This window comes from Pleurodeles waltl, chromosome 7 (assembly GCF_031143425.1).
Source record: "Pleurodeles waltl isolate 20211129_DDA chromosome 7, aPleWal1.hap1.20221129, whole genome shotgun sequence".
Classification (NCBI taxonomy): domain Eukaryota; kingdom Metazoa; phylum Chordata; class Amphibia; order Caudata; family Salamandridae; genus Pleurodeles; species Pleurodeles waltl.
The window spans coordinates 344,619,999-344,637,946 of record NC_090446.1 but is presented as its reverse complement, the minus strand read 5'-3'; the positions used below and the strand labels follow the sequence as shown (position 1 = coordinate 344,637,946).

Here is a 17,948-nt window from a genome sequence, read left to right as displayed (position 1 = left end):
AAAGGGGAAAGACAGTGACAGATTTAAATGTTGGCATAGACAGGACAGAGAGAGATGCGAGGTAATGAGAGAGATGTTGAATGAGATGAAGGCGATTGAGGTATAGTGAACATATTGAGAGATGTGAGGTAGATGAAGCTAAGGGAGAGATAAGATAGGATGATGGTATGTAGAGAAGTAGAGATAGATAGCATAAGAGAGGGTTTACATTGAAGAGGGGAGGTGTAGTAAGCTGATGGAAATCACATAGATTGTGCCTTTCAATTTAATTGCCACCAACTCCTAAGAATGCCTGAGAGTGAGAGGGTTAAGACTAGACAGGCAAGGCCAGCACAATAAGGGACGGGATCGTTTTTGTGCAGGGCAACACAATGCATTGCAGTCATAGAGGGGACCTTCCCTTTGCCCACAGAATCTTGGAGATTACCCTGAGGAAGCCTCAGCTTTCTTCAATCCAGGGGTTATCATTGACACAAAGCTGAAGCTAGGTAAACAGATAACTATGGGGAGAAAATCCTGACTAGTATATATCTACACCATGCACCAAATAATGCACGACTTTCTCTCAAGAGATCACACTGGCCAATACTTTCATTTAGGCAAGTACAGATTATGACAACTCAGTTTTTCTGGGGCAACCGCAGGACTTGTTCATCAGACTACGAATGATCCAGAATGCTTTAGTCAAAGTAACTAGAACCTAAATACATTTTAGACTGTTTCTGAATTTTTGAAGCAGATTCACTGGCTTCCTGTGCCAAGAATGATCAAAATGTATAATCCAATTTATAGCCAATAATTCTAGCCATTAGCAAAGTTCTAAAAATTTGCTTTTTACTCAATAAGCTGGTGTTGACTGCAAGCATGTAGCAATAATGTGCTTAAAAAATGGCCTGCTGCTGCTCATCTCTGCTGCAGTGGGGCAAAACAAGCTTATCTACACCAAGCACAACCTTGACATCATGGTGCAGAGATGTGTGTCTGATGCCCTACGTGGGATTTGTCCTGGAAGCACATCCTTCCAATACAAAATCCTGTGCCTAGCAAATTCTTCAAGATTCATGCTATTGAATGTGTTTTGTACAGTGCAGCAAAGATACAATATATGGAACAACTGGAGAAATTAAACATGTCTCCAATTAACGCTTGCCTCAGGGATGCATTATTTTTGACAGAGCCTAGTTTGCCAATCTTAGTAGAGGGGTCTTCCCGTCACAAACCATGCATGCTTGTTCTATTCTTCCCAAGTTGCATCTTTTGTAACAGCACTTGTCAGAAAGTAATGTAAAGCATCACAAAGTGCTATTTATGCCAAGAAAATGATATCCTTCTAGAGCAAAATATATTTTGAAATGAAAAGTAAATACCCTTTCAAGCTTCTATTCATCTGTGCATTACTTTGCCTGACTTTTCCATGCAGCAAACCTTTATTATCTTGGTTCTACATTTAACAATGTTAAACATGTTCAGCTATTAAATCAGGAAAGGAAGCTAGTTTTTATGAGCAACATTATTATGGAAGGAATTTTGATTGCCTTATTCAGTTTATCAGTGGGCCCCTTGCAAGGTTGGGCCTCTGGGCAAATGCGCACTTTGCCTATGTCTTAAACATCTCTGGCCTCCCTGTCTTTCCTCTGTCTCTCTTACCTCGTCTGTTCCTTGCCATACACAGTCTATTTGCTTACAGTGCACCCTATCCTTGCATGAGTTTGTTTGCCACGTCACTAGCTACTTTTCCATGAATTGTCTCCTTTGCTCCTTTGCCCTGAAAGTATTGCTTATACGGCAAAGTCTCCTATTCTCTACGTTGTCCCATTTTTTCTGCATTGCCTTCATTTTCCTGCATTGCTCTCTCCCATGTTCTGCATTTTTGTTACTTAGTTCTTTTCACATACTCCTCAGGCCCAGCGAAAAATTATTTGTTATGTTAGATTATGTTATGTTATGTAATATATGTGCTGCAATGCCTGGAACACAGCATATCTATCAGTGTAGTGACTGCTTGCTGCTGAGACCCTGGAGAGTGGTGGAGTGTTTCCTTTATCTAAACAACTTGGAGAAGGGTGAACATTGCATGAGTTATTGAATGGCTAAGTTATAGTTAATGAAAGTAGATCATAGTAGTCGTCTGTTCCATGTTGATTAATTATGGTGTTCAGAAATGATGCCCTTTGTATAGTGCAAATGTCACTGAGTACAATTCATCTTGCTCCTGGTAGCCTGTGTGAAGTTCCTGTGTGAAGCTACTCACTACCCACCGACCACGCGCATAACCTGGGCATCATCCTGGACCCCACAGCAAGTGAATGCTGTTTCATTGTCATGCTTCCAACGTCTCTGCCTCCTCTGGAAGATTTTCAAGTGGATCCTTACAGTGGCAAGAAGAACGGTCACCCAAGCACTGGTCATCAGCAAATTCGACTTCGGCAATGCTCCCAATGCTGGCATCATGAAGAAGCTCCAAGGAAGACTCCAGAGAATCCAGAACACAGTGGAAAGACTATTCCTAGACATCCCTTACCACAACCACATCTCTGCCCACGTTAGAGACCTGCACTGGCTCCCCATCAGCAAACACATCACCCTCAAGCTCTTGACGCATGTCTACAAAGCCCTACAAAATATTGGACTGGCCTACCTCAACCACTACCTGTCATTCTACACCCCCACCAGACAACTCTGATATTCTCAACTTGCCCTCACCACCACTCCTAGAATCAGGAAGAGCACAGTGAGAGGTAGATCCTTTTCCTGCCTCACAGCGGAGACCTGGAACACGCAACCAATCCACCTCAGGCACGCCCTCTAGCTGAATCAGTTCAAGAAGGACCTCAAGACCTGGCTTTCCAGTGATATCTTTACATTTACTTATTGCATCTTTTATCGTTTTGACCTGCAAATATCCAGATAAATATCATATATTTTTCTAAACACCGTGTGGTGTATTTTTTTGGTGCTATATTGTGTTATTGTATGATTTATTGCACAAATACTTTACACATTGCCTTCTAGGTTAAGCCTGACTGCTCAGTGCCAAGCTACCAGAGGGTGGGTACAGGATAATGACTTACCCTGACTAGAGTGAGGGTCCTTGCTTGGACAGGGGGTAACCTGACTGCCAACCAAATACCCCATTTCTAACATTGGTGATCAGCGGTGAGGATAGGACTTGTATTTGTGCAGTGACATACAGTAGCTAAGTATTTCACTACCTACCCACAGTTGAAGGTCAACTTGATTTTTATCTCTTTTTGCAAATTTGTTTTTCCTGACAATTTTCTAAACCTAAATCCTCACTCAACATGTCTCAGGCTGGGTCTCAAGCAGGAGATTTTGACCTAGCCCTGTTGGAGACATATACTGCCAAACAGCTAAAAGGGTTCTGCAAGGAGATGAGTGTACCCACCCAAGGGGCCTCCAGAAAGGAGGATTTTCAAGTGGCACTGAGGGCCTGGGCAGAAGCCCATTTAGAGGAAGATGCTGAGGAAGAGGAGCCAGAAGATGGCCCCCCAGAGGATTTTTTGCCATCAGTGGGTGATGTTACCACTGCAATTGTGCCCCCTTCCAGACCAGGGAGCAGTGTCTCTGATCAAGGCCTGACCGCAGAGGAAAGGAGAGAGGAGAGGGAGTTCCAATTGCAAATGGCAAGACTGAAAATTGAGGCTCAACAGGAGGAAAGAAGGGCAGAGAGAGCCTTGGATGAAAAGAAACTTTTGTTGGCTCATGAACTGAATCTCAAGGAGCTGGATCTCAAGGCAAAGCAGACTGAATCCAGCAGTAATGGTGGCAGCATACAGACAGGACCTGCTGGAGAAAAGAAGGTTTGTATGCCCAAATATGTGGTGCCCAGTTTTGTGGTGGGAGATGATATAGATACATGGCTAGCTGCCTATGAAGTTGCACTAAGGGCTCATGAGCTATGTGGAGTTATGTGCCACCATTGGGGAGGGACACCCTTCTCACATTGGACAGACCAGATCAAAACACATACCCACTTCACAAAGCCATTTTACTTGCCAAGTTTGGGCTGGCCCCTGAGAAATACCTCAGAGGTTCAGGGACAGCATCAAACTATCCACACAAACATGGGTAGATTTCTTTGACTTTTCCAGTAAGGCACTGAATGGATGGGTGCGGGGCTGCAAAGTAGATGATTACACAGGATTGTATAATTTGATTCTGAGAGGGCATATGCTCAGTATTTGTTTTACAGAGTTGCGCCAGCACCTAGTAGACAGTAAGCTGACTGATCCCAGGAAGCTTGCTGAGTAGGCGGACCTCTGGACTAGTACCAGAAAGGTATCTGGGGGGGACACTCTCAAAGGTGGTCTGGGTTCCCATCAGAAGAAAGAGGGGGGAGAAAAACTTAAAAACAAGGAGTTCTCAAAAGGCCCCCAAAATAGTTCCCAAGGGAGTAGTGGTAACCAGTCCCGGTCTGATTCTCAAAAGAAAGGTTTTACTGACCATAAGACAGGGAGGTTTGTACCCCACTGTGCAGAGTGCAATAAGTATGGGCACTCTGAGGGCGACTCCAAGTGTCCCAAGAGGGCACAGCCCCCCAAAGGAGGGCAGACACCTGGGTTAGCTAGCGTAGCGCTTGGGGAGGAGATGGTCCCAGTCAGTTTTGGGGAGCAGACAGAGGTAACCCTAGTGTCCCTGGGGGATGCAGAGATGGTGCCAAAATCCCACATGCCTGCCAATACTTCCAAGTATAGACAGTGGGTCACCATCAATGGGCAAAAGGGTGGAGGCTCTGTGTGACACAGGATCCAGCATGACTACTGTCAAAGGCCAGCTGGTGTCAGCAGAGCAGGTCATCCCAAATACATTTCACCAAGTCATAGTCGCCGACAATCGTGAGAGCCACCTACCGGTAGCTCTGGTTCACTTTGAGTGGGGGGGGGTCTCTAGTACTCTAAAAGTAGCTGTGAGTCCTGCCATGCCTGTAGATTGTCTGTTAGGCAACGACCTTCAGCACACTACCTGGAAGGAGATAGAGCTAAGGTCTCACTTGGAGATGTTAGGATTGCCTGAGTGGGTCTGCATGACCACACGGTCCATGGCTGCCCGAGAGGGAAGTCAAAGGTGTCTGGAGCCTGGAACAATTGCCCAGACAACTGCCAAGAGGAGGGGCAGGGCGCGGGGGAAACTGGTCCCAGAAGTTCCTGCAGTGGTTGACAGGGTTCCTGAGGAGGAGACCCCGAGCCAACTGGGGAAGACATTGCCACCCTAGGTGACCTACCTGAGCTTGCTGGCTGGCAAGTTGAGGGTGGGCCCACCAGGGAGGAATTCTGCAAGGCACAGAAAGAATGTCCCACTCTAGAGGGCATGAGGAAGCAAGCCTCAGCCCAGGCAGCAGGTGAAGCCTCTGGCGATCACCACATATATTGGGAGAATGATCTCCTCTACAGTGAGCCTAAGGTTCCGGCCATTGGGGCAGCGCGTGCGCTGGTGGTCCCCCAGTGTTACTGGACCTTCCTACTGGGACTGGCTCACGACATTCCCCTGGCAGGACATTTGGGGCAAGACAAGACCTTTGCCAGGCTTGTCACCCACTTCTATTGGCCCAGAATGAGGACAAACTCAGATACGTTCTGTAGGTCCTGTCCTACCTGCTAGGCCAGTGGTAAAACAGGAAAAAGGGTTAAGGACCCCCTGATTCCACTCCCTGTCATTGGCACCCCCTTTGAAAGGGTGGGCATCGACATTGTTGGTCCATTGGACCACAAAACTGCCCTAGGCAACAGGTTCATCCTGGTTTTGGTGGACCATGCTACCCGTTACCCAGAGGCAATCCCTCTGAGGACCTTAACTGCACCAGTGGTGACGAGAACTCTGATGGGGTATTTACCCGTGTGGGATTCTCAAAGGAGATAGTGTCTGACAGAGGCACTAACTTCATGTCTGCATACATGAAGTCTATGTGGGATGCGTGTGGTGTAACCTACAAGTTCACCACACCCTATCACCCCCAATCTAATGGTCTTGTGGAGAAATTCAACAAGACCTTGAAAGGCATGATCGCTTGCCTCCTTGAGGCCCTGAGGCCCTGAGGCGTAAGTGGGACGTCCTCTTACCATGCCTTCTCTTTGCTTACGGAGAGGTACCCCAGAAGGGGGTAGGGTTCAGTCCCTTTGAGCTCCTCTATGGGTACCCTGTCAGGGGACCCTTAAGCATTGTCAAGGAGGGGTTGGAGAAAGCTCCAAAGGCACCCCCTCAGGATGTGGTCAGCTACATGGTGGCCCTCCGCAACCAGATGAACTGCTTCTGGAAAGTGGCCAAAAGTAACCTTGAGGCCAGCCAAGAGGTAATGAAACACTGGTATGACCAGAAGGCCACCCTGGTACAGTTTCAGCCTGGAGACAAAGTGTGGGTAAGGGAGCCAGTAGAGCCTAGAGCTCTCCAGGACCGCTGGTCTGACCCATTTGAAGTGAAAGAGCGGAAAGGGGAGGCCACTTACCTAGTGGACCTCTAATCCCCTAGGAACCCCCTAAGGGTGCTCCATGTCAACCGACTGAAGCCTCAATTTGAGAGGTCTGACGTCAACATGCTTCTGGTGACAAATGAGGGGGTGGAAGAGGAGAGTGAACCTCTCTCCGACCTCCACGCTGCCAAGGAAGGTGATGGGTCAGTGGAGGGTGTCATTCTCTCTGACTCCCTGACCCTAGACCAGAGAGAGGGCTGCTACCAGTTACTGGAACAGTACTCTTCCCTGTTTTTCTCTCACCCCTGGACGCACACACTTGTGTGTCCATGATATTGATACGGGAGACAGTCCCCCTGTAAAGAACAACATTTACAGGTTGTCAGACAAGGTGAAGGCCAGCATCAAAGAGGAAGTCTCCAAGATGTTGGCTCTTGGGGTTATTGAGAAGTCTAGCAGTCCCTGGGCCAGCCCTGTGGTGCTGGTACCCAAGGCTGCTGCCCCTGGTGCCAAGCCAGAACTTAGGTTCTGCGTTGGCTACCGGGGTCTCAATTCAGTCACACGGACTGACGCTCACCCCATCCCCCGAGCTGATGAGCTCGTAGACAGGCTAGGCGCTGCCAAATTCCTCAGTACTTTTGATCTCACATCAGGGTGCTGGGGGCTAAAGAGAGATCAGCATTTTCCACACCTGAGGGCCATTACCAATTCCGGGTGATGCCCTTTGGGTTGAAAAATGCCCCCGTTACCTTCCAACGGTTGGTTAACGGGATCCTAGCTGGCAAGGATGCCTTCTGCGCAGTCTACCTGGACATTGCTGTCTACAGTGACAGCTGGGAGGAACACCTGCTCCACCTCAAGGACGTGCTTCAGGCCCTGCAACAGGCAAGCCTGACCATCAAGGTAAGTAAGTGCCAGATTGGGCAGGGTTCCGTGGTGTACTTGGGACACCTATTAGGTGGTGGCAAGGTGCAGCCACTCCAGGTCAAGATTGAAACTATCAAGGACTGGCAACCACCTAGAACCCAAACAGAGGTGAGAGCCTTCTTAGGCCTCACCGGGTATTACCGCAGATTGGTCAAGGGCTATGGAACCATGGTGACACCCTTGACAGAATTCACATCCAAAAAGCAATCTAGGTTGGTGACTTGGACAGAGGCTTGTCAGAAAGCCTTTGACTCACTGAAGGAAGCCATGTGCACGGCCCCCGTGCTCAAGGCCCCTGACTACTCCAAGGAATTTATCGTGCAGACAGACGCTTCAGAGCATGGCATAGGGGAGGTCCTAGCACAGCTAAACGAGGAGGGCCTAGACCAACCAGTAGTCTTTATCAGCAGAAGACTATTACCACAGGGACAGGTGGAGTGCTATTGAAAGAGAAGCCTTTGCTGTGGTCTGGGCACTGAAGAAGCTGAGACCATACCTGTTTGGGACTCACTTCCGGGTTCAGACAGACCACAGGCCCCTCAGATGGCTCATGCAGATAAGTGGTGAAAATCCCAAACTCTTGAGGTGGTCCATTTCCCCATAGAGGATGGACTTTACGGTGGAGCATCGCCCAGGGGTTGACCACGCCAATGCTGATGGTCTCTCCGGATACTTCTGCCTTAGCGATGAGAGCTCCCAGGAGGTTGGGTAGCTCTCCCCTCTTTCAGCTGGGGGGACACATGTTAGACCTGACAGCCTTAGGGTGGTCACCCCTAACTTTTTGCCTGCCTCCCTCCACTTGTTGGACACTGTTTTTGCTGGTTTTTAGACTCTAGTGCATATGCTCTCTCCCTTTAAACATGGTATCCTTGGATCACACCCAATTGGACTATTTGATTTACTTATAAGTCCCTAGTAAAGTGCACTATATGTGCCCAGGCCCTGTAGATTAAATGCTACTAGTGGGACTGCAGCACTTGTTGTGCCACTCTCTTTAGTAGTCCCTTTATCTTGTCTCAGGCCTGCCATTGCAAGGCCTGTGTGTGCAGTTTCACTGTCACTTCGACTTGGCATTTAAAAGTACTTGCCAAGCCTAAAACTCCCCTTTTTCTACATATAAGTCACCTCTAATGTGTGCCCTAGGTAACCCCTAGAGCAGGGTGCTGTGTGGGTAAAAGGCAGGACTTGTACCTGTGTAGTTTACATGTCCTGGTAGTGTACAACTCCTAAATTAGTTTTTACGCTACTGTGAGGCCTGCTCCCTTCATAGGCTAACATTGGGGCTGCCCTCATACATTGTTGAAGTGGTAGCTGCTGATCTGAAAGGAGTAGGAAGGTCATATTTAGTATGGCTAGAATGGTAATACAAAATCCTGCTGACTGGTGAAATTGGATTTCATATTACTATTCTAGAAATGCCACTTTTAGCAAGTGGGCATTTCTCTGCACTTAAATCTTTCTGTGCCTTACAATCCACGTCTGGCTGGGTTTAGTTGACAGCTCCTTGTGCATTCACTCAGACACACCCCAAACACAGGGTACTCAGCCTAACTTGCATACATCTGCATTTTGAATGGGTCTTCCTGGGCTGGGAGGGTGTAGGGCCTGCTCTCACACAAAAGACTGCCACACCCCTTACTGGGACCCTGGCAGACAGGATTGAACTGAAAGGGGACCTGGTGCACTTCTAAGCCACTCTTTGAAGTCTCCCCCACTTCAAAGGCACATTTGGGTATAAAACAGGGCCTCTGCCCTACCATCTCAGACACTTCCTGGAGAAGAAACCTGAATCAGACCCTGCACCCTGACAAGAAGAACTGCCTGGATGCCTAAAGGACTCACCTGACTGCTTTCTACAGAGGACTGCTGCCTTGCTGTTGCCCTGCTGTCTTTCTGCTCTCTTGCTTTGCTGCGGAAGTGCTCTTTAAGGGCTTGGGTAGAGCTTGCCTCCTGTTTCCTGAAGTCTCAGGATCAAAAAGACTTCTCTCTTCCAACTGGACTCCTTGTGCTGTGAAAAATTCACTGCTCGCCGAACCGAAACGACGCCGCTTGACTTCGCGAGGAAAAGATCGGGGCGGTGCCTGCGGTGCGACCGGAACTTCAACGCACTGCCCGCCTGGCATCGCCGGCCAACTTCCAGAGGGGAAATCGACGCAGTGAGGGAGAAATTTCCACGCATCGCCCACCGGAACGACGCCAAGCTGGTCAACAAGCCCAGGATTCCACGCACAGACCCCGGGGCATCTGAAAACCCCGCGACCCGAAGAGGAGACCTGTCCGCGCGCCGGAAATCGACGCAACGTCTTCCCCGCGTGAAAAATAATGACGCAAGTCCGTGTGTGAAGGGGCGAAACCGACGCACACACCATTTTCCACGCATCTCCTCCTCTGCGGCCCTTTGTGGAGATTTTTCACTCCAACCAGGTACTTTGTGGTTGAAAGAGACTTTAGGGGTCATTCCAACTTTGGCGGGCGGCGGAGGCCGCCCGCCAAAGTTCCCCCGCCAGAAGACCGCATGCGGTCAAAATTCTGGCTTTCCCGCTGGGCGGGCGGGCGACCGCCAAAAGGCCGCCCGCCCGCCCAGCGGGAAAGCACCAGCAACGAGGATGCCGGCTCCGAATGGAGCCGGCGGAGTTGCTGGTGTGCGACGGGTGCAGTTGCACCCGTCGCGATTTTCAGTGTCTGCCAAGCAGACACTGAAAATCAATGTGGGGCCCTGTTAGGGGGCCCCTGCAGTGCCCATGCCAGTGGCATGGGCACTGCAGTGGCCCCCAGGGGCCCCACGACACCCGTCCCCGCCAGAACCAGGCTGGCGGGAAGGGGGTCGGAATCCCCATGGCGGCGCTGCTTGCAGCGCCGCCGTGGAGGATTCACAGGGGCAGCGGGAAACCGGCGGCTTCCCTTTTCTGACCGCGGCTTTACCGCTGCGGTCAGAATAGCCCCGGAAGCACCGCCAGCCTGTTGGCAGTGCTTCCTCCGGGTAGGAATGACCCCCTTTGTTTGCTTTTTAAAGACTTAAGACACTTTATATCACTTTCCAGTGATATCTGTATATTTACTTATAGCATCTTTTATCGTTTTGACCTGCAAATATCCAGATAAATATTATATACTTTTCTAAACAATGTGTGGTGTATTTTTGTGGTGCTATATTGTGTTATTGTATGATTTATTGCACAAATACTTTACACATTGCCTTCTAAGTTAAGCCTGACTGCTCAGTGCCAAGCTACCAGAGGGTGGGCACAGGATAATTTGGATTGTGTGTGACTTACCCTGACTAGAGTGAGGGTCCTTGCTTGGACAGGGGGTAACCTGACTGCCAACCAAAGACCCCATTTCTAACACCCACTGAGTGACATCTCTCATGTTTCCTTCACTGAGTATTCTGTAAGTTAAAAATCCATCTTGCTATATTTTTGGACCATCTAAGAAACTGCATTTTTGGAATAGTTTTGACTGTAAGTGAAATTAGTATCCTTACTATTATTTTGGCTCTGGCATCATGCTAATAAATTGTGTGTGTAGAGACCTAGGCCTGTCCCTAATGGGAAGGGCCCGGGCCTGCTCTACCACCTGGAGAGACTCACCAAACATCCCTACATAGTTGGCAGGAAACTACTGACTTTGCCTTTGATGCATCATACAAAGCAATGGTGGCAGCATACCAATTTTCTGACTTTATATTCTGACCACACCTTTTTGTCTTTGTCAGTGATATTATCTTTGTCACTGTTATGTAAATTGCTGCTATGATGTGAAACCCTGAACCTTGAACTGACATTTCATTTGCTGAATGCATTAGTTGAATGCATGCATGAATTAGTGCGCATGAGTCACAAGTATTAAAGTGGATCCCTATGTTTTCTGAGAGTCAGAGTACTGGTCTCCATTTTGGGTGCCAATGGTTTAACATGGAATGGTGGATGAGAACAGCTTCCACCAGACTATGGAAGGGTATTGCCAGCATTCCTGTGGTTGAAGGATTGAGGTCCACACATTGAGGTATGAAAGATGGAGATAAAGCTACCTTTAGAAATTCCATGATGTCATTGTTAGCAAAGAATCTGTTGTTTGCTGGATTGTGGGTGTGAAAGGCGTGACAGCAGTTTCTGTTGTCAAAGGTGAAGAAGTTTCAAGGCAATGCCTACTCTTTTACCTATCTCTGACTACTGCTTCAGAAAGTCCAATGTTAGCCAGGTGCAAAGAACCCACACTTTATTTGCTCATGTTTTGAATACTCCTCCTTGGAACCAGCCATACTGCTATCTGCTGTGTGCACCATCACTTTTCACAAAGGCTGTGTCTGGAAAGCAGGCTGGAAATGACATATTAAAGAAAACCAATTCAAACTGGTTTTGAAGACTTAGGGTATTCACAGCCTCTGTGTTACAAATCTGTTTAAAGGTTTCAAACCACTCACTGTGTTCAAGTACCGTGTTCACATTGACCAAGGAAGCGAGTACTCAAAGAGCTCCTGTGCAACCGGGGCTGGTGTCTGCCTTACACTCAGTCTCCCAGATGTGAGGGGACATGACTTCAAGTTAACACTTTCTTCTGGAGGAGCGGAGGGCCCCCCTAAATAACCTAGAAGCCTGTCTCCTTGATGGGAGAGAGAAGGGTTATGCTGTGCCTTGAAAGATGAGGGATTGTCTCCTGGAGGAGAAACTCAGCATGTTTTCAATGTAAGAAGCACCCAGAGAAGGCTAAAATAAAAAACAGTGTAAACCAGGGATTATTCATGCTGTGAGGGGACCCCCGTAGTTTCTCTATGTAATTCATGTGTGAGCTGTAGTAAGACTTTACCGGAACATATTTCGGTGTCATCCATCAGCTTGCTGCAGCCTGGCAATACTGGTGGTGCCACCTTCATTGAGGAGAAGAAAGCCTCATCACTGCTGAAATAGAGAGTCCTATTTGGCCCAGATTTTGCAATTGCCCAAAATACACCAATCCGACCTAGACCCACTATTGCACCTCCCCAGGGGCCCGCCTGCAGTCACCACTGCTGATGACAGACATCAACTCACTGCTCTACAACCATTGAGAATATGTGAGTAATTTTGAGTTTAATCCCGGATTTAGTCCCTGTTTTAGTCCATAGTTTATTGGTGATATTCATAGCTGGATTTCGATGATAACAGGAAGGAGAACAGGTACCTCAAAGAAACTGATGTACTGTTTCACTAAGAGAGCACAACTTATGACAACCCTGTGTTGTAGAGGATCCTGTTTAGTTTTATTGGGAATCAGGAGTTTACCTTAGCAGGCTTGTGCCCCCGTTACCTAGTGACTATTAACTTACTTAACTTGTTCTTTTTAGCACATTTACTTCATTATTTTTTCCAAAGTGGCTGCCATGTTTATAGTTAGCAAGATGTTTTAGTTGCACATTATCAGTGCCACTCTGCAAAGGTGTCACTATCAGCGCCAAAGATAAATGAGAAACCTACGTATTCGCATCATGTACTTTCCCACTTTCGTGTGACAGTAACATAATGTACCTTTTCAGAAAATTATTTATTTAATTGCCGCCCCAAGCATGCCTTCTTATCTATTGTTTGGGAACATACCTGTGTCAGGGGTCCTACAAGATCTGTATAAATACATCTCACACAGACAAGATAATCAGAAGGATTCCTACCAGATGCTATTGGCGCTATCTATGCTACACATCGCCTCGATGCTGACCCAGTCTTTGTGTCCCCACTGAGTCGATCTAGAGACCTCATTCCAAGGTAACAAGGGTTGGGAGGCTCTTGTCATCTACGTGGTACTGGCAGATTAGGTTTAACACACCTAGCTCTCTTCATTTTAGGTATTAGGGTTAATTTCACATCTATTTTATATCTCATGTTATTGCAAGATGGTGGGGGTCTTTGTATTCATGACTCTCGTTTTTATCATTCTGTTTCTTGCACTGTTAACTATCCTAATCATTGCAGCCCATGCAATTTATTGTAAATTGCAGTCTTGTTAATAAAACTTATTGAAAACTTCACTGCATCTCTTTCAGTGCCTGTGTGTGATCGAGACACGTTGCTCATGTGAGAAAAGGGTAAACTCTGTTTAACCACGACTCCCCTGAGATGTCACACTCTTGAGTCCATGCGTAAAGGCTGCCACTAATCACATTTTATTGTTGGGTTTTTGGTGAGGTACTGCTTATGAGCTAGGAGGGTTGGGCCAACAGTTGTGACTTGTAGGATTGGCCTAGTCACCTACAAACAAAAACACTGTCACCCCTAAACCAACCGTCTTGCCTAGAGCAAGAGTCAAACTAAGACGTGTAGGGCACCCACCAGATTATGTAGTATTTAATTCTGCTGTAAAATTACAGTACTTTCTTTTATCATAGAAGATAAACACTGTGCTAGGCATTACATTATTGTGTCTTCTGGTTGCTGTTGAGTTCTGAGCTGTTGCCTCCACACTACCTCCCTGAGAAGCCTGAGTACTCGTCTTCACTAGCCTGAGAGATAAGTGTGGAATGGGTTGTACTTGGCTTATTTTAAAAAGCCTACAGTAGAATGCACCACAGGACACCAATGACAAACAGTTTCAACCACCAAAGTTAGGGAGTTGCCCTGGCCTGCTTTTGGCCTACTGAATAGAGTCTAACGTGCAAACCAACATACAACTTGAATTACTTTAATGTGTGTGGTGAATATTGTGACTTACGTGATCAATAATTCAGAGGGAGTATGTAGAAGAAAACGTAAATGGCTGCTCATTCTCACTTGAAATCATCCCTGTATATCAATCATTCCTGAAATGTGGTACAGTTGGTCCAAGATAAATCAGGTAATCAGAATTCTTCTAATAATACAGAATAAGAAGGCCTAGTGGTTGCCCCTCCAGGCCTTTGCATATTGCATATTACACAGGTGTAATGCACATCATTGCTATACTTTGCATTACATTCAATGACCAAAATATTTGACATATATAATGCAAGATTTCAAATGATTTTGACCATGGAGGATGGATCGAACTGAATAAGTTTTGTACAGAAAAAGATTCTCTCAAACCTGCCCATATGATAACTTTGTTTTCCCTCACCTAGAAAGGTCATGCACAAGAGCAGTCAATAATGTGTTGCACAGCACACATATATCTGTGTTATTTTCCAAAAAGTTCACGACATTTTGGACGGGGAAATTTTGCAGATAATGCGCAGGCCTGTTGTCCTGTAGTGTCCTCCTCCACTATGCAGAATGTAGGATGGCCATTTTCAGCACTCATAGAAGGAAGTTGTTAGGATCAGTCAGATGGTCTTCCTTCACCAGAGACTCATTACCTACATTTTTAGTGTACATTAAGAAGGGGTCTGGTTTGTGCTGTGGTTTTCGGACGGTTGAGAGAATAGGGCGAGCGGTAACAATGAGTGACTTGAGATCGCTTGCAAATCGAGGCCTAGCAGAATTTGAGTGCACACTGCGGGGGACTCCTGAGTGAGAGTTGCCAAGGGTGGGGATAGATACAAAAGAGCAGAAGGCAAAGGAAGGGAAGGGGTAATGAATGATAAAAAAAACAACAGTAAAGATGATCCTTGGACTTCGAATGATTTACAATGCACACAGAACTGCGCCCCTAAACAGAATATTGAAGAGAAAATAACTGCAAACAGATGGGAGCTTCTCGGAGCTGACTAAAGTGTAAATAACATGTTTTTAGAGTACAGTAGAGTTCAGCATGCTGACCTAATCACCAGAGGCAAGGAGGGGCTGAGGAGTGCCTTGGAGCAACTCTAATGATGGTTCATGCAAGGTAAAGATCTGAAGGCCACATGTTCTTATTTGTATTACATTTCCCTGTCACTTTTCTTTTGCAGCAATCGCCCATGTGCACCCGGAGTACAGTGACTCTCACAGTAACAGTGACACCGCCTGGAGATGTCTTTTGGCGTTCCCACACCGGGTCATTACATGGCGAGCTTTTTTTCATCCACAGTCTGGGTCTGGCGTGCTTCTGTTTGAGCCGCATAAAACTTGATGAAAACTGGCGGAATCACTAATCTTCTGCCAAGAAAAGTCGAAGCACTGAATTTAGCAGCATAATTAACGGACTGATTCCCTTGGAAGTTCGTGTTCCTTTCTAAAGTTTGCTTTGTTTTTTTAGCGCAGCTGCGAAGCATGAGTTAAAAAAAGGTGGTGTGCCCGAGCTATCTCCTTTCTGGACTTGTTGTGTACATTTGTTACAGTGATTGCGAAACAAATGTTCCCGCTTTGTCGTGATTAAAAATCCGCTGCAATCTAATGTTTGTTACTTGTGGTGTGCGCCTCGTTTAAGATCCCAAAATGACCTCACTTGAACCTAAAGTGATATTACCAGTTACGGCCTCTCAGAACCCAGCAACCTTTCCACTCGCTCATTGACTGCATCTTTGCTTTTGACCCCATGGGGAGCCTAGCTGCTTTTTAATTAGGTTGGTACTACGAATTTGCATCTGTTTGTGTAAAAAATGATTCACATCTGCAGTTTTAAGATACTTGGCACGACGTCCAAGTCACCTTGTATTTAGCCTCTTTATACTTGTTATTTGTTCCACTTATTAAGTAAAAAATATGCCATTTGACTTCTTCAAACTAGTTTTAGTCATATAAAAATACGAATATTATTCCAAATGGTGTTCTCTTTAATGCTGTCCTATTTAACTTTCAGATGTCTCCACTTTGCCTTTGTCCATGGTTTAAACGATGCTCTCAATCCCCACTAAACTTCTAAGTCAAAGTATGGTATGTGAAAGTGTGCACAGGTTTTGAAAGCATTTAGATAAAAGTTTTTTTTCTATTCCGTGAGAGCGAAACATGCTTTACTAAAAAAAAAAAACAGAAGTGAGGTGCTCAAAAGAAATATCTGGGGCCTGGCTCTAGAGCTGATAAATAAAGAGGTTGCCTTAAACAAGCTGGCTAGCAAGACTTGATTCAACCTCATGCATCTTTATTCAACAAACCTCCACTTTCCATCTCCTTATCTCCTAATTGAATATCATTGTTCATTCCTGTTTTCTCTCTTGTCACATTTTCCTATGTTTCTCTTCTTTCTTCTTTCTCTTTGTTATGCCTTTCTCTGTATTGCTTAAGGTCAATGTCTTTTGATGAAAAAAAAGTCTTAGTCCCCAAAACTGATTGGTGGTACTCTCCACCTGTAAGCCCCAGCAGAAAGTAAACACTGGAATCCGATCAAGAGAAAGAGGGAAAAATAGCTCAGATCCCCATTCTTGTTCTGTCTTTACTCTCTGACCCAGGGAAAATATTATCATCACGGGAGAGAACAGGCACACATAGTTAAGTAAGACATTCAACAAAGACAACGAGGAAACCATAAGCATTTTCCTTAAAGTTCCAAACCCAAAATGAAATAGGAAGCTACAAAAATGTGTAAAATAAGTAGTTAGCAATGTAGTGAAACATGGGCCCCCAGAAAGACAGTGCATAAATGCAGCTATGGATATATAAGCTGGACACAAATCTGAAAAAAACTACCATCTGTCAACGAGAATTAGAAAGACTGTTTAGAATCAGTTCGGTCAATCCAAGGAACCTGGAGCATAGGAATGGGAATGAATGACTGATTTATGCACACGAGTGCTTCTTTTCTCAATCAAAATTTTATTTTGTTAAAGTATGGATACATGTTTGTGCTTCTCGTCATGTAGCATGTTTCTTCATCGTGTTTTCTCAAAAATACCATATGCTCACCTTTTGACGGTTGAGCAGAACAAATACTTCGCGCTTGGGGTCTACATGGTGTATACAGGCTTCATACACACAGTTCATTTGTGGATTCGACTATGATGGTGCCACGAGCTCCCCAAACTCAGAATGATAGCAAGCCTACTTTCCGAAACTCAGTCCCAACGCTGCAGACAGTGTCAGTTTTCATACATAGAGGAGCAGCTTTAGGCTGATATGTGCTCTTTCAGGGGCAGACAAAGGATGCCTGATGTTCTACCGACTTTGTTACAAAGGCTGGTTTGAAAGAGAGGAGTGAAAATTTGTGGACATCCCTTTAGCAAACTTCTTCAAATTCTTGAAGTTTGTTTACTTATACTGAATGGTCAGAGGAAGCGTTTCAGCCCAATAAATTACAATATATTATCCTGAGACAGAGACCATTGAAAGAGACGGCTAGGCATACCACAGCAATCTTGCTACCTGGTGACCATCATTATGTGTCACCTCGTTCTCTTTACTGAGACTTTGTTTACAAACATTAGAATGAACCTGATGCGGCCCAAAGAGAACGAAAGACTCTCGAACCCTGCCCCATATGTTAATACTAGGGACAATGCTTAAAGATATCAGAAAATAGTGCACCTTGTCACTTAATACCCGAAAACGCTCAATTACGTATTTTGGCAAAGGAAAGTATTTCCACTTTCCAGCTATTGGTTATTAATGTGTAACACACTTTTAACTGATGTTTTTACTTACCTATTTAAATAACTCTAATGTTGTGAAGCATTTCATCTGCAGAATGGCACTTGGCCTACAGTTTGGAGAACCAGACTGAATAAATCATGGTGCGTGCAAGAGGTGATCTCATCTTGAACTGTTTATTGGTGAATGATCTGGTGAATCCAAGTATGCCT

The 17,948-nt window shown here is 45.9% G+C and overlaps 1 long non-coding RNA gene across 1 annotated transcript in view; it reads left to right on the top strand.

Moving 5' to 3' along the window:
- LOC138247252 (uncharacterized) overlaps nt 1-15,754 on the top strand; it is an 86,936-nt gene extending 71,182 nt beyond the window's left edge. The window contains exon 3 of the long non-coding RNA XR_011194389.1: nt 15,186-15,754. This is a non-coding gene — a long non-coding RNA (uncharacterized lncRNA). The remainder of the gene's footprint in view (nt 1-15,185) is intronic.
- The last annotated feature ends 2,194 nt before the right edge of the window (nt 15,755-17,948 follow it).